The following is a 21,533-nucleotide window of genomic DNA, read 5'->3' on the forward strand; positions in this document are numbered from 1 at the left end:
TTCTACAAGGAGAATTTTCCATTCCAAGATCTCTGAGGAAAAGGCAATTGGTATAATCCTTATTTGCACAGTAAAATTGAAATATGCCACAATAAAGTCATTATATTAAGCAGTTATTGATGCTCAGAAAATGATTTTTAATTAGAGAAAACCCAACTAATGGCATTTAATCACTAACTTTTTTTGTGTCATTCATAACAGAGGACATTTGAGAAATACCACTTAGCCTCAAAGTCAATATAAGCCGTATCGTTATTCAGGCCCTCAGATGTTCTAGAGCCTGGGAAGCTCCCCCAGTTTTCATGTCTACTGGTGTCTTACCAGTTCCTGTCTGTAAATTGAGTGGGGTGCCTCTGTGCAGTCTCTATGTTCTCTTTTGTTCTAAGATGTTGTTTTCCTATGATTTTCAGCTCTTCAGAACACACACACACACACACACACACACACACACACATGCACATACACATCATGGCTAATTGAAATCAAAATACCAAAAGACTCTAATTTCCAACTCCACTATACCACTAACTAGCTATCTTAGACTTCACCATTGTGTGTGTGTCAGTTTCTGGATATATAAAGCAAGGGGTTCCACTAGAAGAGATGGATATTCATAAACATAGTACCGCAAGGTGCTTCATGAAATCAATCCCTTATTTTCCAAATAGGAAACTGCATTTTGGAGAAGTTAAGTGGTTTGTACAGGTGGAACAGTAAGAGGCAGAGCTTGAGTTCATGCTCAGATCATTGAAAACCCAAGCTCGGTGTCCTTTTACCTAACTACCAATCTCTAAGTTCTTTTGCTCTGAATTTGTGAATTTATGGTCATCCAAATAAGGGTTTACTGTCAATAAGAACATTATAACTAGAATCCTGTAAATTTGCTGTGCTTTTTAGGCTGTAAGAAAATTGGCAATTAATTAACCAGTTTTCAGTGCTCTTTTAACAGAAGGTGTTTTCCTCATTCTCCTGTGGGAATAGATTTAAACAATGACCTATGTTTCTTGAGTCTATATCTGCCTGCTGTCAGACTCAATCCTGTGGCTGAAAGCATAACCAAAAATAGTAACACAGAAAAATAGACACAAACAAGTGGTAACATGGGGATAAGCATGGTGGAGCAGTCTGTGCTGTTTATTAGATTCACATCTTAAAATAGGAGCAGGGATAATCTTGTGGACACAGTCCTATTTTGAAATAAAATACATTATATTATTTCAACATCAATTGGCCTTGGGGCTAAAGTTAATTCAGCTTTGACAAAAGTTACTTTGTAAATGACATACTGTATCAACAGATTTGCTTACAACTGTGACCCACGTTAGGATAATCTTGGCTCCTTCTCTGGAAGTTAAAAGCTTCAAGTGAGTCTTAAGTTGCACACAGTGGTAGAACCTTCCTCAGAGGTAGCCAGGTGGGAGGTGGTGAGGATTCTCTGACTCCACTTATTTTCCTTGGTATAGATGTTGTTCGGTTATTATTAAGTAATATTAAGCAACTAGAATCAACAATACAGAATAGGAAGGAAGGTTGGAAACATGAGAAATACTCAGTAAGCTGAGAACTAAAAGTTCTGGGTCATGCAGAAATTCATATGGAGTAAGGCCCAGGGCCAGGGCATGGAGATTCTCTTTTGCTTCTTTCTTCATCACTGACATGGGCATTTGTAACAGAATACCTGGACAAGTTTAGTTGAGGAGTTAGAAAGTAGAATACTCCACTACCCATTTATTGATTAAACTTGAGTGTGAATTTTCCTCTAATCCATTTAAAGGCAGGAAGCGTAGTTAAGGAGACCATTGCTCTAACCAGAAAACTCCTAGAGGAAATGGGCGATCCCTCAGCTTCTTATAGATCATAATCCTACGGCAACATTCCATAGAGAAGGGTCAGCAAACTTTTTCTGTAAAGGACCAGATGGTGAATATTTTCAGCTTTGCAGGTCCTAACAGTCTGTTTTGCAACTACTCTTCTTTGGCGTTGAAAGCAACCAAGACCGTAAGTAAACAAATGGTTGTGGCTGTGTTACAACAAAATTGTATTTACAGAAAGAGGGGTCAGGATGAATTTGTAGTTTGCAAACCCTGCCAGAGAGCATAGACCTATTTCACATCTGCTATAGATATAAGTGATATTATTTTCCCCCAGTTACCCAGAGAGAAATCTTAGAATGATCTTTGATTCCTTTTTCTCCTTTATTTTCCATATCTAATCAGTAGTCAAGTATTGTGGTTTCTACCCTCTTGATGTCTTTTCTGTCATCATGTCAGCAAGGCCTTCTTTCACCAACCTGTCTAAAGCAGGTTCTCTCTTTGTTGCTCAGATGTGGCCTCTCTCTTTAAGCCAACTCAGCACGTGATCTCACTGCCCTCCCCCCTACATGGAATATGACTTCCAGGAGTGTAAATCTCCCTGGCAACATGGGACATGACTCCCGGGGATGTGCCTGGACCAGTCATCATGGGATTGAGAAAGCCTTCCTGACCAAAACGGAGAAGAGAAATGAAACAAAATAAAGTTTCAGTGGCTGAGAGATTTTAAATAGAGTCGAGGTCATTCTTGAGGTTATTCTTATGCATAGTATAGATATCCCTGCTTATTTTTTAGTTGATTGGAATACTAGAAAGAAATACCTGAAACTATCAAACTGCAACCCAGTATCCTTGATTCTTGAAGATGATTGTATAACTATGTAGCTTATACAGTGTGACTGTGCGATTGTGAAAACCTTGTGGCTCACACTCCCTTTATCCAGTGTATGGACAGATGAGTAGAAAATTGGGGACAAAAATTAAATGATTAACAGGGGGGTTGGAGGGAATGGGCTGTTTGGGGTATTCTTCTTTACTTTAATTTTTATTCTTATGTTCAAAAATTGTTTGTGGGGATGAATGCACAGCAATATGAGGTTACTGTGAACAATTGATTGTATACTTGGGATGATTGTATGGTATGTGACTATATCTCAATAAAATTGAATTTAAAATAAATAAATAAATAAATAAAGCAGGTTCTATCCATTTCATTCTCCATTCCATCATATTGTATATTTCCTTAACAGCCCAGGTCACAGCCTTAAATGATCTCATTTATTTCTGTAGTTGGCTATTATTTGTTTCTAGTACTGGAATGTAAACCCTTTGAGGATAGGGACTTTGCCTTTAGAGTGGTGCCTGGCCCAAGGCAGGTGCTCAGTGGATATTATTGAAAGGGAAAGGACCCTGAATCAAGCCCCTGCCTCTAATTTCCCATATTCTCCAGTTCAGCCTTTATGTGAATTTCCAGCATTATTAAATCAGTCACGGTTCAGTAGAAAAATGAAGGCACCCTCAAAATAAGATAAAGAAAGGAGGAGTTAATAAAAGGGCCATTTATAACAGTGTGTGTTGATGAGGGAAACAGAAAGGGACAGTGGGGCTGTTAACCATCCACTGATCTGAAGGGGTGAGGGGAGGGGGTTGTTAGGAAAACCTGAAAGGTGAGGGCCCTGTGGAGAAGCCCACCATGACAGGAACTGGGAGCTTTGGTCATGGATGCAACCAGTCAGGCAATCGCATGGATGGGAGCGGGAAGTACATACCCTCACCTCCTTCTCTTCCCTCCCTTGGATCTTCTGCTGTGGCTTTACATGAACCCAATTGCAGACCAGAAAGCAAAGGATCCAGATGATATAATCCTTAGAGAGCAGCCTCCTGGGGCAGAGAGAGTGCATGTGAAGAGATAGACAAGACATCCGGTTCTGTAACTCCTGTGGCCCCTCAGCATCCACTTGTGTTGCTTGGGGGAAAAGTTTGTGTCACCATCACAGGGACATGTGAAGTCCCATCAGCTACTGAGTCATCGTGGGGTGACATCAATTCAATCATAATTTTGCCTGAAACTAGAACATGATCGATCACTGGAGTTCTTCATGTAACAGGAGGGTAATACAAGTAACACAAATAAGTGCTGATATAAGACCCCATCTAATTTGGTATTCTAAGTTTCCTTCTAGCACACATGTCATGTTCTCCTTTTCCTGTGCAGGCACATTGCCTGGGGAGATAATCCAAACCTTTATTCCTCTAAGATCTTCAAATAGAGATGCACATTAATCCTAGAATTCTTTTTAGAGGATCTGTTTCTTGGGGTCAATTTTGGTACTATCAGTCAAGGTTATAGAACATATGGCAATGCAAATTAAGATCATTCAAGAAGAGGTTGATAAAGGGACTATGCACAAAGGTATGGGCAGGGTAAGAGGAAGACCCCAGGGATTTTAGGATTCCCTGGGGCTACTAACAGGAGAGTTTTTAGGGTTGTTAGGGAATTAGGCCTGAAAGAGAGGAGCTGGTTACTATAATCTGGAATGAGAGTCTCATGTGGAGAACTCTACCTTTCCGGGTGGAGAGATAGAGTCATCCCAAACTGACCCCACAGGCCAGAGATGGGGGAAAGACCCTCACCTCCTCTTTCTCTGACATTGCTGGGGCTCCCCCCTGGTCAAAACCACATAGAAGCCAGAGACCAAGAAAGTCTGTTCATGTGGTCCATACTGAACTGCCTCTTTAGGCCAAGAATGAGATGTGGAGGAGTGAAAGAGAATTTTGAAGGAGGGGAAAAGTTTACCTGGCACAAGTACATTCCTGAAACACAAGTCAAATCCCACCTTTAGCAGCTTTCCATTGTCTACAAAATAAAATCCAAACTATTTAAGATGATGTCTAAATTCTCCCACAATTTTTCATTACAGTATTCCACCGTTGACTTTTATATTTTTCCTAATCCATGCTACTGGTTTTTACTCTGTCTCTTGTATTTTTGTTCTCCTTTGTAACTCACACAATAAGGTAATTCTCCTGTCTGTTCTCAAAACTCATTTTAAAATTTTGTCCTTTCATGACTTTTTAGGGTACATTCATCTGTAGTTCTCTCATCTCTTATCCCACTGTATTTATTCCAGAACTATTATAATTTTCATTAACCTAGCTGTATTTATGAGTTGTGTTAGGTGTTTTAACTATACCATTTATTTCTCATAAAAATCCAGCAATATGGGTATTTTTTATCCCTTATTACAAATAAAGAATGTGAGCCTCAGAGAGATCTGACTGTAACCACCTTGCTCCCCTGATGGATTGTAGCATAGTCAATAATGGAATAACAAGATATGGTGAGTCTCCTTATGTGATGCAGTGTGAGGAACACAGAACCTCCTATGAAGGATTCTTGCCAAAACATTTAGCTGAATCTAATCAAGTCTTTAGATCTAACATTCAGTTTGCAGGAAACACGGAATAAAATACTACGTGGAGAAGAAACAATGTGACAAATGTATGAAAGGGACCAGACAACTGGTCTGATTTTTGTCTCCAAAGTCAATTTTATGGGGAAAAAAAGGGGGAGAGAGAAACACTCTAGCAAGAGACGTAGCAGACATAACCACCAACTCTAATGTGTAGTCTTTGATGAGATCCTTGTTTGCTCAAAGTTGTAACGCCTGTAGCAGCAGTCACAATTCAAACTTATCTTTGTCCTTCAAAGCTGGTAGAGATGCTTTCTATGCCCTCCCCTGGCCACTTGGCACTCACTTCTCCCATACAAGCCTTTCTGGGACAAAAATCATCTGAATTCAAACACTTGAGACTCTCTGCCTGGAGGCTTTCTTTTGGCCCATGGCTGAGGCAGTCCAGAAGGATTTGGAGAGTTAATGCCCTTGGGAGCAGTTGTCAATCAAGAAAGGAAGGAATTGAGGAATAAATATCTCAGCTTTCTCCTTTGGGCGGACAACTCTGAGGCGTGTCCCCTTCATTTCCCAGAGGCCTCCAGTGGAACTTATTCCCAGTCACACACAGAATTAAACTTCTTATTTAATGCACCCTGTATGGGCTTCCTTCCCTAATGTCTGACTTCCCTACTTCTCTGCAGGTGCTTCCTGGGATCACCTTCCAAATATATCACTCTCACCCACCTCCTTTCCTTGGAGCCTGCTGCTGTGGGAACCAGCTTAAAACAGATGTTAAAACTCCTTCTCTTTCCACTGGGCACCACTGACCCCTTCATCCATTCTGTCTTGTGATACAGCTGGTAAGAGGCTGCATGGTATATTTCATAGAAAGGAACTGGGTTTTGCAGTCACACAAACCCAGGCCTTCACTGTAGCATCTCCTCTCACTAATTGTCTGACCTTAGACACTGAAACTCTTTGAGCCTTAAAGTTCTCATTGGTGAAATGGATTAATAGTACTGAAGTTCCTCTATTTACAAACTTGCAACTTATGAACTTTCATAGCTACAAAAAATTTTGTTCCACTTGGGGCTGTTTCTGGCACTTGATTTGTTTGTGCATCTATGAAGTTTTGTAAAACTAGTTAATAATACAGAAGTAACTCCCCACAAGATGTTAGTGATGGCCTAAATAAAGTCATTTTGTACTTTTGCATAAATTGAATTAGAACAGCATCTAGGAACTTGGTGCACTGGTGAGTCTAGGAGCTTCTGTGCCTGTCGGGCAGAGATAGCATGAGGATGACACACGATGATGTGAAGAACACAGTTCCATGCTTGACAAAGAAGTGCCCAGTACATAAGAGCCTTTGTGGTTACATGCCTCTCTTTTTCAATTTTAAATTTCCAGAGAACAGAAGCAGTGTTTTATTCATCTCAGACATTTCTGTGTAGTAGTTGCTCAAAACATGAGTAAGAAAAATTGTACACTCCATACTTATTTTTCAGAATATATTCATAAAACTCACAATAGATCACACAAACCAGGTAACCAGCAGCACACTGTAATGAGAATGTACCAAATACAATCTCATTCATTTTCACAACTTCCTTGGAGCAAATTCCCTTCTTTCATTTTTCTGACCCATATGGTAGGTTGAATTATGTACCCTCAATCTAGCCATCTTCTTAATCTTAATCCCATTCCTCTGCGTGTGAACCCCTTGTAAGTAGGACCTTTCGAAAATGTCATTTTTAGTTAAGTTGTGGCCAACTGAATCAGGATGTGTCTTAATCCTATTACTGGGGACCTTATAAAGAGAAAACCACAGGGTAGGAGCCAGAAGCAAGAAGTCAATGGAACATGAAAGAGAAAAGAGGACATTGCCATTTTGCAGGAAAGCCAAGGGACACAAGGATTGCTGGCCAGCCAGAAACTTCCAACCCCACGAGGAGGCAAGCCTTCCAGCCTCCAAAACTGTGAGACGATGAAGTCTGTTGTTAAGCTAACCTGCTGTGTGTTATTTGTCATAGTAGTCTGGAAACTTAGATATGATTTGAATTGTTGATATCCATCTATTCTTTAATACCATCTCTTCTGGGGGCTTTCCTCTCCTGATTCTTAGCCTTTGGATCTCATCTTTTAACTGTAAACTTGGTCTTTCTTATCTCCTTAACCCACTGGAGTGATTTTTGGAGTTTGAAATATTTTTTGCTGTTATGATTTTATCTAGTTTTCAACTCCAGTATGTATAATGGATACAACAAATGATAATATATCCACAATTATGAATTACTTTCTTATTAATAGCAATTTAATAATATTACTTAGTGGCTCTCTCTCATCTATTTAGCATTTCTTGAACTCTTTTCCCCCATAAAGATAGATTAAGTCCCTCTTCTTTTTCATGTCTCCTTTTGTTATTTCTCTCCTTTCGCCAGATTGATTACTTGTATAAATACCATAGTTTCTTGTCCTGGCAATGCACACCTAGACCAGCGTTGTCAATAGAAATTTCTATGATATTGGAAATATTCTATATCTGGGCTGTGCAAAAAGGTAGCCACCAGCCACATATGGCTATTGAGCATTGAAATGGGGCCGATGTGATTTAGGAATTAAATTTTTCATTTAGTGATGTGTCTAGAGGCTATTGCGTTGGAAAGCACAAATCTAGACTTTGTTTTAGTTTTAGATAACTGATATATTTTCCATATCTATCTCTGTTTTACTTTTTCTTCAGGTATCTATGTAATCTTGCCTAAATGGTTGTGAACAAAAAAAATTATTTGGTGTCTGCCAAAAAAAAAAAAAAAAAATTCCAGAGTTACTGACTACTATTGCACTGCAAAGACTTCCAAAGAAAAGTTAAGGGAAGAAGTGTGGTGGATCAAATTGCCTCTGTTACACTGACTAATATACTAGTAACTGGTTTGATCACTCAGCAATCCCGTTACTGTGCATCATGTAGGGAAAAACATTATGCCACCCACAGAATGATTTTTAGACGAGGAGAACTTCACGTAGATGCCAAAGACTTGTTCAGCTTGCCCCTAAGCAAAATTGTGAAACAAGTTATTTTTGAATTCTCTCTGACCTCTTTTTCCTCCCTCTTCTAGGAGTCTGTTTTCCATGAAGCTGCCAGTGCCATCAGATTTCTCCCAGCTGACCAAGTTATCCTGCCCATTTCACCTCCCTTCACACTATGAAACATTACCATGCACCCCTCTAATCAACTCCTTTACACTGAAATGTTAATAATTGATAAGGCTTCATTCTCTCCCCACTGAAAACTTTAATTGTGGGGCAATACAGCACTCTGGGTAAGAGGACAGGCTTTGGAGTGAGGCAATTCTGGGTTTTTACCCCAGATTTACAAGCTCAGTTACCTTGATTTGAGCAAATTATTTCACCTCATTAGGTCTCTGATTCTTCTGCTATAATAAGAGGATAATAATGGTCCCTACTCCGTGGGATTAATGTGAATTTTAAACTAAATAGTCCATGCAAAGAACTTAGTCTAGTGTTAGGTACATGGTAATTATTAAATAAATGTCATTCTTATTAATTAGTTTACTTTTTAGGGAAAAGTTACTTATATGCTTCTAAATAAATTTCTCAGAATAAAATTGTAGCGATAATAGTTTGGGGAAATATTCTTCATATTCCCCACTGTGTCTTCAATATATGTATTTGTTGAATGAATGAATAAATGATGAATGAATGAACCATCTGCTTAATCTGACAGACATGACCTGTACTCTGTATGCTCGAGGTCACCTGCTGTGTCAGTAGTAGAGGCAGCAGTAAAAATACCAGCTTTAACTAAATTTGGCTCTGTGCTCTCAAAAAGGTTTACTATACAAAATGAGAATAAAATGGATAGCAGTGGTTACCAAAGGTTAACAAAGGCAAGTGTATTGGGCAGGGTGGGACTTTAATTTTTTACCTTATTTTCTGCCTTGTTTGAATTTCTTATAAGCATGGATTAGTTTCAGAGGGAATAGGAATTACATATTTTAATATGAATATAATAGCAACAAAATAGCTTCAAGTACTTTGAATTAGTATTATAGTACCTTATGCAAATCCTCATGACTTAATTTCTGACTCAAGAACATTTCTAATATTTGGAAGTTTTACCTAAAAATTCTGATAGGCGCTTTAGTATTAGTATTTTCTTTATGGTCAGAGATGTAAAAAACAACAACAACAACAACAACAAAAAACAAAAACCAACTCAAAACCAGTTCGAGAACCAAGATTCCAGATGAAACTGACATAATATGACACATCCAACCTCCCATGCCCCATGCAGTTTTATAATTTGATACAGGAAATTCTATTCAGAACAGGTTGATATACTTACAAAACTTTATGTCGATCAAACCTTTAAGAGAGAGGTGGGGGTGGGGTACAGACAGTAGAGTGGGAAAAAAAAAAGATGGTCTCTCCACAAAGCCAGTAGCTATTGTGCAATATTTTTATCCAATCTACCTGGAGTATAGTGGTAAAGAATTTCATAATTTCCTTTTGGAATTGCCATTTATATTTGGAAATGCTTTGCAATCTGGCATTAGTGGAATATGATATGTTAGGTTTATTAGTTTAACAAGCATGCTAAAGGTCATATTTTTCCCAGTTATCGCTCCTAGGTATATTAAAACAGCAAAAAATAAGGAAGTTGATTTTTTTTTGTGATATGCTTAAATTAAGGGAATTATTGTTGATTTGGACACATTTTCAAAACCTATCTGATGTACCCCTGGTAAAGTCATGTGAAACACAACCTCTGAATATTGCTAAAATGTACAAAACTTCTAAATAAAGCATTCCTATCTCTAACATGTTTGCCAAAATAATGAATCATAGTAGGCTGTTGTCGGTAAACTAGCAGCCAGTGACGTATGTTCTTTTTGCTTTCCTTTATCGTTAGAGCAAGCAGTTGGAGTCCTTATCACCAAATCCAAACTATTGGGAGCATTCTGATCCCTAGGACAGTTTTTGCATCTCATGGCTGATCTTCCCAAAAAGGCTGTGATGGGCATTCATCACTGATCCAGTTACAATTTGTCAAAATCATGAATAAAACATATATACTCTACTACATGTCCCCTTTCTTCAGCCTCCCAATTTGCAACCTCAGTTCTTTCCTGGGGCATGTCAATGTGGGGTCGGCAGGAGGATTCATTAAAAAGTTGGCAAATGCTTAAGGTCCTGCTACCTCATTAGGGGGCATTTACTTGGAGGATCTGAGAGCAGGGACATGAATGGACATTTGCACACCAGTGTTTATGGAGAGAGTATGCATGACTTGCAATGGGTGGAGGTGGCCTAAGAGTACATAGACTGAGGAACAGAATGGTGAACTGTTGTGTGCGCATACGATGGAATATTGAGCAACTGCGAGAAGGAGTGAAGCTGTGAGACACCCAACAGGGTGAATGGATCCTGTAGACAGCATTTTGAGTGAACTATGCCAGAAACAAAGGCAAACACTATAATGCCTCACCAATATGGACTAACTACAATGTGTAAACTCAGAATTGAACCTTAGAGCACAACTTATCTGGGGAATGCTTATTGTAATGGTCCCTAGATTGTAAGCTCTTACAGCAGTCACGTCTATTCCTGAATTGTAATACCTAACTCCATATTCTGAGATGCTGATCACTTTGTGTATAACCAGATCAATCCCTGCACCTTTGGATATCTGTGTGACACCTGAAACTCAGAACTAGAACTTGGCAGATATGAATGTCAGTATTAGCACATTAGCAACTGTTTAAAAAGCTGAAAAAGGGTCCAGACTTCAACTAGAGATATGAATGAAGCAAATGTGGTTAGGACTAGGGCAAATCAGGCCAAAAGGTAAAGGACAATACTGACTGCATTTTAAAACTTCAAATTCCATGTGAGACCAAGGGAAGAGATGTTTAGTTGGTGCAAGATCTATATTTCCTAAACAATTTAACTCACACAGTTTGTTCAAATACCATAATTACATGGAACTTTTAATAGGAAGTGAGACCTGGTAGGTTTGCATCGGTTAGTGTGAAATAGAGGCACATACCAAAGTAATTTGGACAGAGAACAAAAATAGATATGTAGGGCTCCCCTGAGAAGCTTGGGGAAAATGCAGAGGTGTTGGTCTTCCTCACCTGGATTGTTGCTGATGTTCTCACAAACATTGAGGACTGGCAGTTTGATGTGCCGAGCCTTCTATCATGGGACTTGCCCTTATGAAGCTTGTTACTGCAAAGGAGAGGCTAAACCTGCTTATAATTGTGCCTAAGAATCTCCCCCTGAGTATCTCTTTGTTGCTTAGATGTGGCCTCTTTCTCTAGCTAAGCCAACTCAGGAGGTGAACTCACTGCCCTCACCTCTATATGAAATCTGTCTCCCAGGGGTTTACATCTCCCTGGCAACGCAGGCTATGACAGGGATGAATCTGGACCTGACATCGTGGGATTGAGAACATCTTCTTGACCAAAAGTGTATGTGAATTGAAACAAAATAAAGTTTCAGTGGTTGAAAGATTCCAAATGAAGCCAAGAGGTCACTCTGGTGGGCATTCTTATGCACTATATAGATAACCCATTTTAGGTTTTAATGCATTGAAATAGCTACAAGTAAACTACCTGAAACTATCAAACTTGACTCTTCCAGATGATTGTATAGTAATGTAGTTTACAAGGAGTGACAGTGTGATTGTGAAAGCCTTATGGATCACACTCTCTTTATCCAGTGTATGGATGGATGAGTAGAAAAATGGGGACAAAAAACTAAATGAAAAATAGGGTGGGAGTGGGGGATGATTTGGGTGTTCTTTTTTACTTTTTTTTTTTAAAGTATTTTTACCTTTTCTGATACAAGGAATATGTTCAAAAATTACATTGGGGTGATGAATGCACAACTATATGATGGTACTGTGAACAGTTGATTACACTTTGGATAATTGTATGGTATATGAATATATCTTAATAAAATTGAATTTAAAAATGTTGGCAAATGTAACACATAAAGAGTATTTAAACTTTTGGGTAAGTCACTATCTCACTGAGTAGACTTTTTTAAAAAGCTGTTTTATTTACACAGTATACATCCATCCAAGATGTGCCATCAATGGCTTTCGGTATAATCACAGAGTTATGCATTCATCACCACAATCAATTTTAGAACATTTTCATTGCTCCCTAAAGAAAAAATACATACCTCTTATTCCCCCCATTATTGACACAGCCTTGGTGTGGTATCTTTGTTACAACTGATGAGAGAACTTTGAAATATTACCATGCACTGTAGTCCATAGTTTGCATTAGGTGTATTTTTTCTTATATATCATCCTATATTAATAACACCTTGTAATAATGATGTACATTTCTTGTATTTCATGGAAGATCATTCTTATGTTTGCACTATTAATCACATTCATCATCCACAACAGGGTTCAATGTGTTATACAGTCCAAGGTTTTATTTATCCTCTTGCTTTCCTTCTAGAAACATACATGACCCTAAACTTCCCCTTTCAACTACAATCACATGCACAACTCAGTGCTGTTAATTACACTCACGGTTATGTGCTACCATCACTTCTAGGCATTTCCAAACATTTACAATTCACCTTATTAAAAATTCTTCACAAAGTAAGCATCAGCTCCTCATTCTTTACTCTCATCCTATCTCCTGATAACCTATATTCTAGATATTATCTCCATAAGTTTGCTCATTATAATTAGTTCATATTAGTGAGATCATACAACATTTGTCCTTTTAAGTCTGGCTTATTTCACTCAACATAATGTCCTTAAGTTTCTTCCACGATGTTGCATGCATCAGGACTTCATTTCTTCGTACAGGGGAATAATATTCCATCATATGTATATACCATGTTTTGTTTAATCACTCATCGGTTGATGGACACTTGATTGTTTCCATCCTTTGGCAATTGTGAATAATGCTGCTATGAACATTGGTGTGTCCGTTTGTGTCTCTGCTTTCAGATCTTCTGGATTTATACCAAGTAACAGAATTGCCAGGTCAAAGGGAAACTCAATATTTAGCTTTCTGAGAAACCACCAAACTGTCTTCCATAGTGGCTGCACCATTCTACATTCCCCACCAACAGTGATTAAGTGTTCCTATTTCTCCACATCCTCTCCAACATTGTAGTTTTCTGTTTTCCCTTGTGTAAAGGTCTTTTACGTCCTTGGTTAAGTTTATTCCTAGGTACTTGATTTTTTTGGTTGCTATTGTGAATTGAATTTTTTTTTTTTTTATTGCCTCTTCAGTTAGGTCATTACTAGTGTATCAGAACATTACTGACTTGGAAACACTCAAAGAATTACAATCTAATCAACACTAATACATTTGCCCTCACAAGATTGCATCAAAGATAAAGGCATTTTGGGGGACATAATGCATTCAAACTGGCACAATAGGGAAATAAGTCCTATCATGTCCTGTCTCTTTGGATGGCTGAAAACTGCTCCTTATTGCTCCTATGTAGGGGTTGATAGATGGCAACTCAGAATCAATACTGATACAAGATTATGTGCGTTAATCTTATATCCTGCTACTCTGCTGAATTTTTTTTTTTATTAGCTCAAGTAGTTTTGTTGTTGAATTCTCAGGATTTTCCAAATATAAGATCATATCATCTGCAAATAATGACAGTTTTACTTCTTCCTTTCCAATTTGGATACCTTTTATGTATTTGTCTTGGCGAATTGCTCTAGCTAGAACTTCTGGCCCAATGTTGAAAAACAGTGGTGACAGTGAACATCCTTTTCTTGTTCCCAATATATTTTTTATTATAATTTCTTCTTGGTAGGGGATTGCCCCTTTTATTAACGTGCAATATCCTTCTTTGTCTCTTATAACAGCTTTTCATTTAAAGTCTATTTTGTCCAATATTCCTATAGCTACCCCTGCTCTATGTTGATTACTATTTGCATGGTATATCTTTTTCCACCCTTTCACTTTCAACCTATTTGTAACTTTGCATCTAAGGTGAGTCTGTTGTAGACAGCATATAGACAAACCATATTCTTTTATCCATTCTGCCAATCTGTGTCTTTTGATTGATGAGTTTAATCCATTAACATTCAATGTTATTACTGTAAAGGCGGTACTTAATTCAGTGATTTTATCCTTTGGCTTTTATATGCCATGTCTTATTTTTGTCTCTCTCTTTACCCTTTTGGTTACCCTTACTGAAAATCTTCATTTCTACACTCTCCCCCATGCCTCTCTCTCCTGCCTTTTCCTTTCAGCCTGCAGAATTCCCTTTAGTATTTCTAGTAGGGTAAGTCACTTGTTAACGAACTCTCTCAGTTTCTGTTTTTTTGTGAATATTTTACATTTTTCCTTATTGTCGAAGCAGAGCTTTGCTAAATAAAGAATTCTTGCCTGGCAGCTTTTACCTTTCAGTATCTTAAGTATATCATACCACTGCCTTCTAGCCTGCACGATTTCTGACAAATCAGCCCTTAGTCTTATTGAGGATCATTTGTTTGTGATGGATTGCTTTTCTCTTGATGCTTTCAGAATTCCCTCTTTGTCTTTGGAATTTGACATTCTTTTAGTGTGTCTCCCACTGTAAGTCTATTAGGGTTTATTCTGTTTGTAATATAGTGTGCTTCTTTACCTTCTACTATTAAAAATGAAATGGAAGTTATGATTTGAGAAAGAGGAACCCTTTTGGTTAGCCTTGGTGACATAAACACAGATGTCACTAAAAAGTAACAAGATATATGCAATTAGGCACATGAGGAAAGGTAGGGGCACTACATGAGTTTTGTAGAGTGTTCAGTAAATATATCACTGTTTATATATATATATATGGCACTCTGGAAATGGAAAGAAAGAGAAAATAAGCTTATAATGCAGCAATTGTGTTGTATCTTAGAAATTTTCTTTGACCCCTTTTTACCAAATATTTAAAAAACTTAATCAAATATTTAAATACATTTTAAATATTTTGTAATTTTCATAGGTAAAATTTATTCTTTTTTAGCATATAAATCTGATTTCTGACAAATGTGTGCAATTATGTAACCACCACCACAATGAAGATACAGAAGAGTTCCATAACCTGCTGAAATTTCCTCCTGCCCCTTTGTAGTCAACCTCTCCTTCCACGACCAATGTTGGCAATCACTGACTAATTCTTTGTTCCTTTAATTTTGCCTTCTTTGGTGTGTCATATAAATGGAATTGTACATATGATACATACAGTGTGAAGTCCCTTGAATCTGGATCCTTTCATTGGATTAAGATGAGGTTCACCCATGTTGTCTCCTTAAGTATTTTCTTTTTATTGCTGTATATCCATTCACCAGTTGAAGGATGTTTGGGATGTTTCCAGTTTTGGTGATTATGAATAACACCATTATAAGCATTTAAGTATGGGTTTTTGTGTGAACATAAACTTTCATTTCATTTGGGTACTATACACCTCATATAGTGGGAATCCTGGGTCATTCAGTAAGTATATGTTTAACTTTACAAGAAAGTTCAAACCATTTTCCAAAGTGACTGTACTATTTTTATTTCCATCAACAATATATGCATGTTTCCTTGCCAGTGCTTGGTATTGTTATTTTGTGTCTATCTATTACCTATCTATCTATCTATCTATCTATCTATCTATCTATCTATCTATTTATCTATCTATTATCTATATTGTTTTAGTTTACTAGGCTGCTGAAAGCTGATACCATAAAATAGGTTGGCTTTTTTTTTCTTTATTTTTTTTTTACTCATAATTGGTTTATTGAGGTCAATTTCTTCTTTTTTTCCAAATGCAATCTATTGAGATATATTCACATACCATGCAATCATCAGAAGTGTACAATTGTTCACAGTATCTTCACATAGTTGTGCATTCATCACCACAATCAATTTTTGAACATTTTCATCATTCCAAAATAAAAAAGTAAAAAAGAACACCCAAAACATCCCATAACCTTCATTCCCCCCATTATCATTTACTTTATGTCCCCATTTTTCTAATCATCTGTCCATACACTGGATAAAGAGAGTGTGAGCCACAAGGTTTTCAAAATCACACATTCACACCATATAAGCAATGTAGTTATACAGTCATCTTCAAGAATCCAGGATTGCAGTTCACGGTTTCAGGCTTTTCCTTCTAGCTATTCTAATACACTAAAAAACTATAAAGGGATATCTATATAATGCAGAAGAATAACCTCCAGAATGACTTCTCAACTCCATTTGAAATCTCTCAGCAACTGAAACTCTTTTTTGTTTCATTTCTCTTCACCCTTTTAGTCAAGAAGATATTCTCAATCCCATGATGCTGGGTCCAGGCTCATCCCCAGAAGCCGTGTCCAACATCGCCAGGTAGATTTACAACCCTGGGGAGTCATGTCCCATGTAGGGGGGAGAGCAGTGAGTCCATCTGCTGAGGTGGCTTAGAGACAGAGGCCACATTAAACAACAAAAGAGGTTCTCTGGGGGTGACTCTTAGGCACAATTATAAGTAGGCTTAGCCTCTCCCTTGTAGCAACAAGCTTCATAAGGACAAACTCCTTGCAAGATTGAGGGCTTGGCCTCCTAAATTGGTAGTCCCAGTGCTTGTGATAATATCAAGAATTCCCCAGGTGGGGAAGTTTAATATTTCCACATTTCTCCCCAGTCCCTCAAGGGGGCCATGCAAATACTTTTTTGTTCTCTGCCCAAATTACTCTGAGATGTATTAGGGCTTCACACTAAACTGTACAAACCTACCAGATCTCACTCCCTATTCTAGGTTCCATGTAATTATGGTATTTGAATAAACTGACCATGAAAGTTAAATTATATAGTGTGCTACAGAAAATATAAATTTTGCACCAATAAACATCTCTTCCTTTGGTCTAACACAGAAGTTGAAATTTTAAAACACAGTCAATATCATCCTTTACCCTTTAGTCTGATTTACCTTAGTCCTAACCAAGTCCATTTTGTTCATATCTCTAACTGAAGTCTCATCTCTTTTTCAGCTTCTTTAACAGTTGCTGTATGGGGTAATGCTGATATTCATAGCTGCCAAACCAAACCCTGGCTTTGAGTCTCAGGTACCACACAGATTTCTGAAGTTCCAGGGACTGACCATGTTAAACACAAAGAGCACAGCATCTCAGAATTTAGAAATTACCATTACAAACCAGGAATAGATGTGACTGCTGTAAGAGTTTACAATCTAGGGACCTTTACAATAAGCCTTCCCCTGATAACCTATGCTCTCAGATTCAATTATCAGAGTTTGCACATTATAGTTAGTCCATATCAGTGAGGTGTTATAATGTTTGTCTTTTCATTTCTAGCTTATTTCACTTGACATAATTGTCCTTAAGTTCCATTCACCTAGTTGCTTGCCTCACAAGTTCATTCTTTCTTGCAGTCACTCAATATTCCATTTAACAAATGGGAATTTATTAGCTTACAGTCTAACAGTTTAGAGGCTGAGAAAATGTCCAAGTGAAGCCATCATCAGGGTGATGCTTTTTTCCTGACGACAGGCTGCCGTGATCCTAGACTCCTCTGTCACACAGCAAGACACATGGTGTTGTCTGCCGGTCTCTCCCTTCTCTTACTGGTTTCATTGCTTTCAGCTTCTTGCTTCCCTGGTTTTATCTCTCTTTGTCTGAATTTCATTCTTGTATAAAAGATTCCAGTAAAAGGATTAAGACCCACCCTGGGTCATGCCTTATCTGAAGTAACCTCATCAAAAGTTCTTACTTACAATGAGTCCATACTCACAGGAGTGAATTAGCTTTAAGAACATGATTTTCTGGGGTACACACAGTTCCAAATCATTGCCTATACCATCTCTCTATCAATGTATCTTTATCAATCTATCATCTGTTTCTCTCAATGTTTATCTATCATCATCTAATTTTAGCCATTTTAATATGTGTGTAGTGATACCTCATTGTGGTTTTCCTTAGTATTTCCCTAATTACTAATGATGTGTCTTTTCATGTGATTATTTTCCCTCTGTTTATCTTCCATGGTGAAGTATCTGTTCAAATCTTTTGACTGTTTAAAATTTGTCTTCTTATTATTAAGTTTTCAGACTTGATATATTCTAGATCATAACTTATTTATCAGATATGTGTTTGGCAAATATTTTTCTCTAATCTGTGGCTTGTGGTTTCATCTCTCAGTGTATTTGGAACAGCATACATTTTTAATTTTGATGGAGTCCAATTTATCAATTTTCTTTTATAGATTTTGTTTTTGTTGTCATATTTAAGAAATTTTTGCCTAATCTGAAGTCACAAGCATATTCTCCTATAGTTTATTCTAGAAGTTTGTATTAGTCAGGGTTCCCCAGAGAAACAGAACAAACAGGATATATGCATGTATGTGTATTATGTATATACGCACAATATATGTACATACTGATATAATGTATATATATTAAGATATTTATGATTAAGGTATTGGCTTCCTTTACCATGGGACATACTAAGTCCAAACTCCATAGGGCAGGCCACAGGGTGGAAACTCTGATAAAGGTGATGTTGAAGTTTGGATTATCCAGGGGAAGTTGGCTGGCTGGGAATTCTGGCAGAAGCCAATGTTAAAGTTGAGACAGTAATTCTTCTGACCTCTGAAACCCTCAGTTCTGGCTTTTAAGACCTCCAACTGATTGGATGAGATTACCCTTATTGCTGAGGGCAATCTCTTTTGTTGATTGTAGATGCAATCAACAGATTATATATGCAAATCTCATCTATGAAATACCTTCATAGTAACAGGAAAGCTAGTATTTGACCAAACAACTGGACACTGTACTTAGCCAAGTTGACACATGAAATTAAGCATCACAAAGTTTTATAGTTTTTGGTTTTTCATTTAGGCCAATGATTCATTCTGAGTTAATTTTTATATAAACCCAAGGTATGGATTGAGGTTCTTTTTTTTTTTTTTTTTTTTAATGAATGTCCAATTTGTTATAACACCGTTTGTTGAAAAGAGTAATTTTCCAATGAATTGCTATTGCATCTTTGCTGAAAATCTATTGACCACATATAGGTGGATCTATTTCTGTTACAATAATCTATATCCCTTTCTTTTCACCAATGCCACACTGTCTTGATTATTGCAGCTTTATAGTAAGTCTTGAAATCAGGTAGTTAGGTCATCTAACTTTGACCGCTTTAAAATTATTTTGACTTTCCATATAAATTTTATAATCAGCTTGCTGCTTTCTACAAAAACCTCTCAAGGAAATTTTTTGATTGGGGTTGCATTAAATTTATAGATCAGTTTAGATAGATCTGATATCAGGTCTGATATATTAAGAATATTGAAGTCTTTCAATTCATGAACAGAGTATATCTCTCCATTTATTTGGGTCTCCTTTGATACCAAGACCTCATTTTAATCTAACTACATGTTCTTAACTTTTGTGTTCTTAACTTTAGTTCTTAACTTCCTCAGTACATGGAATTAGTTCTTCACTCCCATCAGATCTGTTTTTTTTTTTTTTTTAAACATTGGTGTATTCTCAGCCCATATCCTCAAAGTCCCATATCTTCAAAATTTATCAACACCAATGAGATGATAATTACTTCTTTGAGATAAAATTTGAGTTTCAATTTCTTCATTATTCTTACTCTTACATATTGGTATACAGATGTTTGAGCTTTTACTTTGTTTTCTATCTTATCCCATTATTCTCTTTTGTGTTATTGGACATGTGCTTCATTGTTACTCTCATTTATATTACCCATCTCTTTTTCTCCCAAGTATCTGACTGTGAAATTGGTACTCTGAGATCCCTAACTTTAGCAGAGTACATTCAAACCTTCTAAATAGATAGTATATTAATTAACAGGATGGACTCTGGAATCATACACACATGTATTTCAATTCCAGAGTCAAGGCTGTGGGGATGGAAGAGTCTATGAGGAAGATAAGGGAGTGGAGAGAAGAAAGTTTGCCCTGAACTGCACTTTTGCCTAACTTGGGTACTGTTGTAATATGTTAAAAAACAGAAACTTGTGGCCTTTTTGTTGTTGTTCTTAAGCATTTTATATGATGTTCAGTGTTGATAAACACAGTTTTATTTTTTGCATCCTTTTTACATTTTTGGATAAAAAGGAATTGTAAATGTTTAATGAACTAAGTTAACATTAAATCATTCTTTATCATATTCAAGATTTAAAATATATAATCATCTCTCTCCCTTAACCATAATCTCACAATCTAGAATTGATTATAGTAAACTATGAAGAGTAGTTTTGGGTTTGTGAATGATTTACTTTTAAAATAAAGTCAAATATGCTCAACTCCATTCATGGTAAAAAAAATGTCAAGTCAAACTATTCTGAAATTAAAATTTTCACCTATCAATTTGGCAAAGATTAAAAAGTTGGCTAACAGTATATTGGCTCTCCTTCAGTTGTCGTCCTCCCCATAGGGTGAGGAGGCCATTGGGCAGGGTGTAGCACCCACTAGAGCCTCTACCCCTGTCCTGGGTCATGTTCCAGGGACCTAGGATCCTGGAATTCTCTCCCTCAGTGGGCTGTTGGCCCACTTCCACGGAGTGCAAGGGCCTCTCACCAGGGTCCATCCACTATAAGACCAAGGCATGGCTATTTGTCATTAAGGGATGAGTTGTTGACAGACTTTGGCCATACGGCTGGGTTGCCCCTTGCAGTGCAGGCTGAAGCCAGGAGTAGGATGAGAAAGAAAGCAGACTGTGGCCAGGGTGCTTCCATTTACATTTTTGCCCTAAGTCTTGCAAGTGTAATAGAGGCAATATGATTTTACCACATGTTTATAATAGCCTAGAATAGTACATTTCTGGTGTACCATTAATGCTTTACTTTCCCTCAAGCATTTTCATCCTTTAAATGCCTTTGAATCTTTTATATTCTATCCTTCAAAATATGGAACTCTAAAACACATATAGCAAAAATCAAATATTCTAGGGAACAGGTAGATAACAGAAATTAGTGAAGCCAGCTGGAATGAGGCAGTAAGAAGTGGGGTCCCTTGTAAGACAGAGAGCACATGTCTCAAGGCAGAGCAGCTACTCTGCTTCAGCTGATTGTTGCCAATTTGATTTTTTTTTAAAATGGGAAATATTCTGATTATTGGTTGAAATCTCTCATGCCTTATTTTCACTTTTTCTGGTGACAAGGGAAGTGTTCAAAAAATAGATTGGGGTGATGAATGCACAACTATATGGTGGTACTGTGAACAATTGATTTTTCACTTTGGATGATTGTATAGAATGTGAACATATCTCAATGAAATTGAATTAAAAAAAAAAAAAAAGAGGCACACAGGCCCAGACG

Source organism: Choloepus didactylus, chromosome 2 (assembly GCF_015220235.1).
Source record: "Choloepus didactylus isolate mChoDid1 chromosome 2, mChoDid1.pri, whole genome shotgun sequence".
NCBI lineage: Eukaryota > Metazoa > Chordata > Mammalia > Pilosa > Megalonychidae > Choloepus > Choloepus didactylus.